Genomic DNA, 9,711 nt, shown 5'->3' on the forward strand with positions numbered 1-9,711 from the left:
TGAGCGTGTAAGAGGGGCAATTGTACAGAGGTCACATAATTAAATGAAAAATTAAGCCTTGTTGGCCCCATTAAATTAAATTTCATTTTTCCCTCTCATATTTTTAACCACATAATCTTCCATAAAATAATATTACACTTAAATCGAAAAATTTTCCTTTTTTTTAACCACTCATTTTCTAAAAAAATTATTCTACCCATTATAATTTGAAATAACGGGGCCAAACATTGTTGTAGACAATAATGGATGACAACATTGATGTTGTCAAAATCTGGTTCATTAATTTTAAAAACAATTTTTGAAATTGATGAATGTGATGTTGATAAGTATGATTGTCAACCAATATTGTAAGAAATGAGTGTACAAGCAGCATAACTCTAAAATGAAAGAAGAATAATCTTTTAAATCTTAAAACACTCTGTATATATACCTTATACATACATGTTAAAGATAGTTCTTTGCAGTGTAGTTTCTTACATCCATCATTCTATGTGAATACCTACAATATAGTTTGTCAAAACCTTCCGATCCTCAAGTCAAGCTGGAAAAAGAATGTTAATATGAAATGAGCAATAAATAATATGAATGGAGGGAGTACTATGAATTTTTCCTTCGACCCTGTGCCACCGCATTCCGTCACATGAATATATGTTATTCAGAAAAAAGTCGATACTTTATTCATATTTGTATAATTATTATTATTATTTTTTTTATGTAAAACACATCGACTAAAGTACCTATTAAATATTGAATATCAAAAGGAAAACAGTCATGCAGACTCTATGATAAATTATTTTAAGATTTAGGTCGACGAAATCAGATTTTTGATATTGACACAGATCACATCATTGTTGTAATCTAGTTTTTTGAACCAAACATGGACATGTTAACAATAAATTGTTCAATCTTTTCAATTTCAAACAAAAAGAATCGAGAAGCAAAATGATAGATGGTGATTATTCATAAAACACTCACTTAAGGTGGAAGAAAACACTCAATAAAATAAAATAAAGAAGGCGGTTCCTCTAGTTGTTTATTCATAAAACACTCACTTAAGGTGGAAGAAAACAGTAGTGATAGACCACCAACCAATAAAAAATAAAAAATAATCTAAGCTCCTATTAAGATAAACAAACAACGCAAAATAGCCTACATTTTTTGACGATCTAAACGAATCAACCCTGGACAAAAACCTATCTAACGGAGTTGAATGAGTCATTTGAGACATATTTCATGAAGTAAGGTATACGTTTTGATCAATTCCTTCTTGTTCCCATCTTTCACACGGGACTTATATTTCTAGCAGAGCTTTCACAAGTCTTCGTTTGATTCTTTTACCATAGTAGTATAGCAAGCAAAAGAAATTTATTTGGCTGACTAAGCCTTCTAAATGAATATACCAATCATTTTTTTTTAATCGGTAAATAAATTTGTATTGATCAAAATTGGGTAAAATTACTCCGGGCATACAAAGTAAATCATTACAAAGATCCAATGATCTAGTGATCCAAACCAAGTGACGGAATATAATTCAAAATATTACAAACTTGGTTAATATATCAAAATCCTCTTTAGAGAACAACCGTAAGTAGCCATTAACTTTCAAACAAGCAGGCTGCTGGAAATCAATGCAAGTATCTGGACGAGACAAATGCTGCCATGAACCTTTGATTGCATTCATGCAAAGTGGATAGGCTTCAATGAAACGTCATTTTCTGTTGTATAATTCAAACAGCTGGAAGGCAGGCTGCTTGAATTAAAAATCTGTAGGGACCGATGATGCAGGCAAATCTTAAATGGCAGAAAGAAAGCAGCTGGACGGCAAGCTGCTTGCTGGCAAAGATCTGTTGCACATGGGACTGAATCACTGCCTAACCAGGCTAGTGCTTAAATTTTGGTCAAAAAGTTCAAATTTTTTTGAAATTTATGCCAAAAAAGGAAACATATAACTGCAGAAACAGTCAACATTACAAAAATATTGCAGGAGATTTGTCTGGTAAACAATTGAAATTGATAAGCCAGAAACATTAATTTTAAATTTGGGAAACAAAATGGGGGAAACGTTCCCAAGAATGAAAACCGAATCTGTGAGCAAGAACTTGAATCTCCAAGAGTTCTCACCTTGAATCTTCAAGAGGACATAAAAACTACATTTGGACGGTTTCAAAAGACCAAGAGTTAAACTATAACCCAAGGAATCATAAAAAATCTTGCGAGAGAGAGAGAGAGAGAGAGAGAGAGAGAGAGAGAGAGAGCACATTAAAAGGGACATGTATTCTAGTCAAACTAAAAGTATATCCAAGTCATCTAGTGTGCAAATGTCAGAACCAACTTTATTTTGAAGTTCATTTAAAAGTTTAAATTTGCATGTTATTAGAAGGTAAGTTCTTCATATACCTTGTTTTTCTTGTACAAGTAAAAAGAAATCACTAAAATTAAATTTCTTCAAAATGATTGATTTGACATTAAAGAGGCTGTTAATTGTTACTTCAAGAACCATATTTCAATGATTGAATATTTTGTAGAAACTTTTGAATGTTCATTTTGATTAGTTTAAGATGTTAAGCAGATGAAAGGTTTCAAAGATTTTGCACATATGTTTTCACATAAAGATTGGCTTTATTTACCATTTGATTACAAGTTGTTGCTTGCTTGATGACTACGAAAGGGAAATATATTTTCCAAACTGCGATGCTTGAAGTTGAAGGTAAAATTGTGTGATTTTTATGTAATCATTAATAATTGTGCATATACAAGTATTTTGCAATAAATTTAGAGTGACTCAATAAATCTAGAGTGGTATGGCTTCATATGATTTGAAAAGTGACTCAATGATTTTATATATTAAAATCAACAAGTTGAAATACAAGCCTAGGAAATAAAATGGGAGCACCAATATCTAGCAGATGTGACCACATGCATAAAATTGATACATTCCAACGGTGTGGTAATGATAGTTCGAGCAATTACAATAGTATTATAATTGTAACTTCCAAAAACTTTTAATTTTCATTACATTTCTAATTTATTTAGGATTTAAATAGAAATTATTTTAAACAGTTCAAGTCAAAGTACTATTATTTTAAATTTCCTATTGATGTGGTAAAGGGAGAAAGATATGCTAGTTTATGATTAGATTTAGTTAAAATAATAATAATAATAATAATAATAATAATAATAATAATAATAATAATAATAATAAATGTGAAATTTAACGATGTAATTATTGATTTTAATTACATTAATATTATGTTAGTCCATCGTTTTGATTGGCCACTTTAATCGGTTAAACTAGTCATTAAAAATTGATTTTTGGGCATATCACAATTTTATATGTTCTTTGGGTCATGTTCAATATTAGTTAGAATTCAACATGATTTTATTCAATTGAAATATTATTACTTTTGAGGTATATTTGATTTACTATATTTGAAAATTAATTTATGGTTGATACAATGTTTAGCTAAATTTGGAGTACAAAATTGCACATATATTTTGCATCTAAAATCTGTTTTGTGACTATGAAGGCATGTTTGCTTAGATAAATATTGTTAAACCATATTTGATACTTTATGGTTATGTTAACAAATATTGTCTAATGTTTTGTGATACATAAACATCATCGTGTTCGATTATATTGTCCAAGTGGGAGAATTTGTAAATATTTATATTTGGACAAACATGATCACCAGGCTCATAAAGGTATTGTCAATCTATGTAACAGTTGTCATGAGACGGTGGCTATGGGATTGAGTTATTTTCTAGAGACTCTTATTAGAATCAATATTTGAGCGCATGACCATTAAAAGTGCTACCCGCTATGAACTAGAACCTAAATCGATACTGTGTGTGGGACAATTGAAGTTTGGCCAAAGGGATCTAATTCAAGGCTTAGTCCGTTATGACTTTCTTAAATGGAAATTGTTATCACTAACTGAGATTTAAGTCCAAAAGTCACCTGCACAAATAATTTAAGTTTTAAATTTTCAAACTAATAATTTGTTGTTTCTATTTTAGCTTCCGTTTGACCTCCTTTAAAACTTTTCAATTTAATTTAATTTTTTCCCTCTCTTACTTTCAACTACATAATCTTCAATAAAATAATATTACACTCAAATCGAAAACTTTTCAACCACACCATCTTAAAAAAACACTATTCCCCCCATTATAAATTCAAATAATGGGGACCAAACAGGGGCTTAATTTCAATTCAATACGAAGTTAAATTAATAATTTTGTAGTGTAACATACATATTATAACTAGTGGTATAAATGTGGTGGTTGTTGTAACTTGAAATAAGTTTCAACATTTCAAAATTAAAACATATAAATCTTTAGTTTTAACATAAAATTAAAAGACCATAATTCATATGATAACTTATATGTTTTCTCCTTTGGGTACATACATGGAGTGGAAATATTATAAGTCTAGTATCTTGATTTATTCTTCTTCTTTTTGTGTTCAAGCAATACAAATTGGTGAGTGTGGCGAGGTTTAGGGTATTTTTCCTGCCATACTTGGGTTTTGGTGAGTGAAAATTCTATATGATTTTACAAATTTTTCTCCTATATATATATATATATATATTTCTGTTTCGTTTTTCTCCAGGGAAGTATCACATGGACAATTAAAGGAATTTGTCTCAATTCTCAAAAGATAACCATCAATTAAATTTGGGGCAAAAATCACTCACAAGTATAGAAAGATTCCACTAGAAGGGGTTAATAATAAATAATCTCTTGTAATAAGAAAAACTGTGTAGAAAAAACTCTCTAGATTTTTATTTGTTTCTCTACTCTTCTCTGTATCACTCAAAAGACTTCGAGAACGGAATTCTCACTTCTTTCACACATCTCATTTCAGAAATCTGCCTCAATTTATAGGCGAAAATTAGCACTGTTAACCACCAGGTCTTTGGTAATTTTGTCAAAAAGGCTGATGTCCATTTTCAACGAAACCAATTGGTCGATGGTGTTGGAAAATAAACCAAATTAATGATCACTGATGAATTCAAAATCATTTACTGAACTTTATTTTTAGTCAAGTGTCTACTAGTATTCCAACAATTGATCGAGTAATTTAAGGAGTCTTCTTGGATATGTAATAGTCACATTTATTCTGATGCAATCCCCTGAGTCATCTAGTATGTATAAATTGGAATGTAATCTGCAGTAACTTTTAAGGCAATAAGATTGAGTATTTCTGGTAATATAATTCCCAATTTTTCTTGCGTTCAGATGGCCATTGCGACTTTCTTCAATGTGAAATGAAGATAAAGGTTTCCAGCATTAAACGTTTAACTATTGAGCTTATTGTGCAAAAGTTGACTTTACTGTAGCATGCACTATTCACAAGTCTACTTTGATACAATTAGGAAAATGCCTTGAAACATCACCAAAGGGCAAAGGGGTTGCACAATCTATATTATACAGCCTCTAAACCTTGTGCTACCTGCCAATGGAGATTTTTCCTTCCATATTCCTTCACATTCTTCTCTTCCCTGTACTCACTGGATTCTGCAGTGCCACCGATACACTGCGCTTGAATGAGACCATTACCTACGGCAAGACTCTAGTTTCCTCAGGCCAAACTTTTGAATTGGGCTTCTTTTCGCCTAGTGATTCTGCAAGCAAATGGTACATGGGAATATGGTACAAGAAATTTCCAGATATCATTGTGTGGGTTGCAAACAGGGAAAATCCTATAGGTAATTCATCTGAAGTTCTTACAATCAGCCCGGATGGTGATCTTGTTCTCCTGAATTATATAACAGGCTTTATTACCTGGTCATCAAATTCTTCAAAAAGTGAACCAGGGACAGTCGCACAGCTACTGGAATCAGGCAACCTTGTACTCAGAGGAAAAGATGATAACAAACAAAACTATGTATGGCAAAGCTTTGATTTCCCATCTGATACACTATTACCAGGAATGAAACAGGGATGGAACTTGAGCTCCGGCGTAAACAGGTATTTGACATCCTGGCAAGATGAAAACGACCCGTCTCCTGGAGACATTACATTTAGACTGGACAATATTGGGATGCCCCAGTCTGTTCTTCGCAAGGGATCAGAAAAAGTTTTCCGGAAAGGGCCATGGAATGGAGTTCTATTTAGTGGTTCCGTTGGCTGGCGCAACAGGGTTTTCAAAAGTATTTTTGTTTATGATAATGAAGAAATATACTATATGAATGAGCTAGTTGACAATTCAGTTATCATCAGGATTACTGTGAATCGATCAGGTTTAGTCCAACGTTACTTACTGAAAAATGGGGAATCCTCATGGACCCTTGTAGACACATCGCAGAATGATCAGTGCGATAATTATGGATTTTGCGGTGCTAATAGCATCTGTAAACTCAAAAGTAAACCAAATTGTGAGTGCTTATATGGATTTGTTCCTAAATCGAAAAGCGAATGGGATGTACTTAATTGGTCCAGTGGATGTGTGAGGAGAATTACCTTGGGTTGCCAGCAAGATCCCATTAAATTTTTAAAGCTTGGAGGTGTTCAATTGCCAGATCTCCTTCAGTTTTCACTAAACAAGAGCATGACAATAAAAGATTGTCATGCAGAATGCTTGAAGAACTGCTCTTGCGTAGCTTATGCAAATTCAGATATTCGTGAAGGTGGTAGTGGTTGTTTCATGTGGTTCGGGGATTTGATTGATATCCGAGAATATTCTCAAGAAAAACAGCAATATATCTATATACGAATGGCAGCAGCAGAACTTGGTAAGTATAACGAATTCAAATTTTTCTAAGTGTTTTTTAGAATGCAGACACTTCAATATCAGCCAGGGCTCTGATTATTCGTTTAATTCATCTTAGGACCCAAAAATACTTTTGTATGTTAAACAAACAGATGATCAAGCATAATATTGTCCTTGGTAGTATTGCACTTTGATGTTAATTAAAGAGAACAACAGTACTTATATTATATAGTTATTAACGCACATTCATGTGATTAATTAATTAAACTCTTGACTTTCAGATGATAATAAAAAGACGAGACTGGTGCTGATCTTGGTCTTATCATTAGTTTGTGGAATGCTTATCATCAGCTTCTTGATCTTTTGTCTCATCAAGAAGAGAAATCGAAAAGTGGTATGCAAATTTTACCTATCTCATTGAATTAAGTAACTAGTTTTCATCAGATCATCATCCAACTATTTTCTGACAGCATTTGATTACAAAGTGAAAGATATAGAGCTGCCAATGTTTGATCTGACTACAGTTACTAATGCAACTAAGAGGTTCTCATTAACAAATATTATAGGTGAAGGCGGTTTTGGAATCGTTAACAAGGTAAGAAAGTCTAAGTCTTGAATGATTTTGATGTTGTTGAAAGAGAGCAGTGGCCTCATGACAGACCCTTTGAACAATGTACAGGGTACATTACCAACAGGGCAAGAAGTTGCAGTGAAGAGACTCTCAACAAATTCTGGACAAGGTCTTCAAGAGTTTAAGAGTGAAGTAATTCTGATTGCCAAACTACAACACCGGAATCTTGTCAGGCTTTTGGGATGTTGCCTTGAAGGAGATGAAAGGATGCTTATTTATGAGTATATGCCAAACAAAAGCTTGGATTACTTCATTTTCGGTCAATTTTCTTCTACCTCTCCTACCAGATGACTAATAAGATAACTTTCATGAATATGAATATTAGTTACTGTCTGTTAAGCTGAATTTATACATTGCAGATCAAGATAGAAAAGCATTACTTACATGGCAGAAGCGCTTCGAAATTATTATGGGCATATCCAGAGGACTTCTTTACCTTCACCAGGATTCTAGGTTAAGAATTATTCACCGAGATCTTAAGACGAGCAACATTTTGCTAGATAGTAATTTGAACCCCAAAATTTCTGATTTTGGCCTCGCAAGAACTTTTGGTGGAGATCAAACCGAAAGCAAAACAAAAAGAGTAGTCGGAACATAGTAAGTTCTATATTAACCACCCTTTAGAGAATTGACATTTCGATGTATATGTCTGGAGCCTAATTTTATGTTAGTGCAGTGGCTATATGTCGCCTGAATACGTTGTTGATGGGAAATTTTCAATGAAATCTGACGTCTTCAGTTTTGGAGTACTTTTACTAGAGATCATAAGTGGCAGAAAGAATCGGACATTTCATCATTCCGAACATCATCATAATCTTTTAGGTCATGTAAGTCATATATATCAGGACCTCCATCCTCTCTTTTCCAATATTTTTATTCAAATAATTAATTTTCATCTGTTTAAATTTCAGGTTTGGTTATTGTGGAAAGAAGGCAGGGCATTTGAATTAGCAAATGACGTTGCTGAGCTATTGTTCTTTGTTGAATCTGAAGTGGTTAGATGCATTCAGATAGGCTTACTCTGTGTTCAAAAACTACCACAAGACAGGCCAACAATGGCATCGGTTGTTGTCATGTTGAGCAACGAGACTGTGGCATTACCACTACCTAAAGAGCCTGGGTTTTTTGTGGAGAGAAATAGTGCTGAAACGGACACATTAACAAGCGAGGAAAGATGTCCCACTCAAAATGTGTTGACAATATCGGTGCTGGAAGCAAGATAAGCTATGCATTGATTACACCAATGGTTTAGACAATATATTGAATTTCTTGTTCTTAACCAAGGTTTGAGTACATAGTGATTTATTTTTCTTGACGTTTTCTGCATGTTGATGTGACTTGACCTGGTTCGAGAAACGATCTCGAGTAATTTATATTTATTTATTTATTAATTTTCTAAAAAAGCTTAGGGAAACACCTTTAGTGATGCAAGAGGGCAAGTCACCAGTAGAAAGGGCTAGGAGAGACGCAAAAGGTTGGCCATACAAGTCTCCATTTGATTCAAATTCCATGGCTTATCAAGGTTAACAAGTTTGACAGGCACCTTGTATAAGACAGACATTTCTGCTGTAGAGCTATTTGGTTACACACCGGTGAAAATGATTGGACACTCACAAATTATAAATTTCCTGTACAATACAATCTTCCATGTTGTACTAAATTTTTAAAAATGGTAAAGGATTTAACTTATAGGAAATAGCAGTGAAAGGCCAAATAATTTTGTTTGAAATGAGTAGTTATGAATTCAAAATTCATTACAACAACATATCTAATCTTTTGAAATCTGAGATTTAATTTACAAATATCAAAGGTTCACACTTAAATTTTGTGACTGAAGAAAGTGCTAACAAATTCCATTTAAGATTTTTCTCCAAGATCATTAATCCATTCTGGACGTTGACACAGTATACGAGCTAATAGGAAGTAGGTTGCTTTTGAAGGATGGTTTGAGTTCTGATTATTCTTCTAGGAACTACAATGAAGCTAAAACTGAGCATTTTTCTTATTCGACCCTTTTTAGTAATGATTTTACAAGCACGCTTTGTCTATAGTACTAGGAATATGATTGCCAATTCTAACTAGGAGGGTGTTCGACATCCATTTTGTTGGAAAAATGAATTTTAGAATAATAGATTAATGGAGAATGTGTGGATGAAAAATAAAGAAAAGTTTTTGATTTACGTATTATATTATTTTAATGAAGAATGTGCCGTTAAAAAGAAGAGAGAAAAAAATGCATCTTGATAAAAATGAGAATCAAAAAGGGTTTAGGCTTCTACAAATAAATAATAATCCTATATTATCCAGGATAACACAACTTATTTAGTAGATTTTCATTAGCATATGAAACTCGTTCACATGGCATATG

General features: G+C 32.8%; 1 pseudogene; it reads left to right on the top strand.

Annotated features, from left to right (window-relative positions):
* The first annotated feature begins 5,363 nt into the window (after positions 1-5,363).
* On the top strand, positions 5,364-8,734 carry LOC111397519 (annotated as a pseudogene).
* Positions 8,735-9,711: the final 977 nt, after the last annotated feature.

Source organism: Olea europaea, chromosome 7 (genome assembly GCF_002742605.1).
Source record: "Olea europaea var. sylvestris chromosome 7, O_europaea_v1, whole genome shotgun sequence".
NCBI lineage: Eukaryota > Viridiplantae > Streptophyta > Magnoliopsida > Lamiales > Oleaceae > Olea > Olea europaea.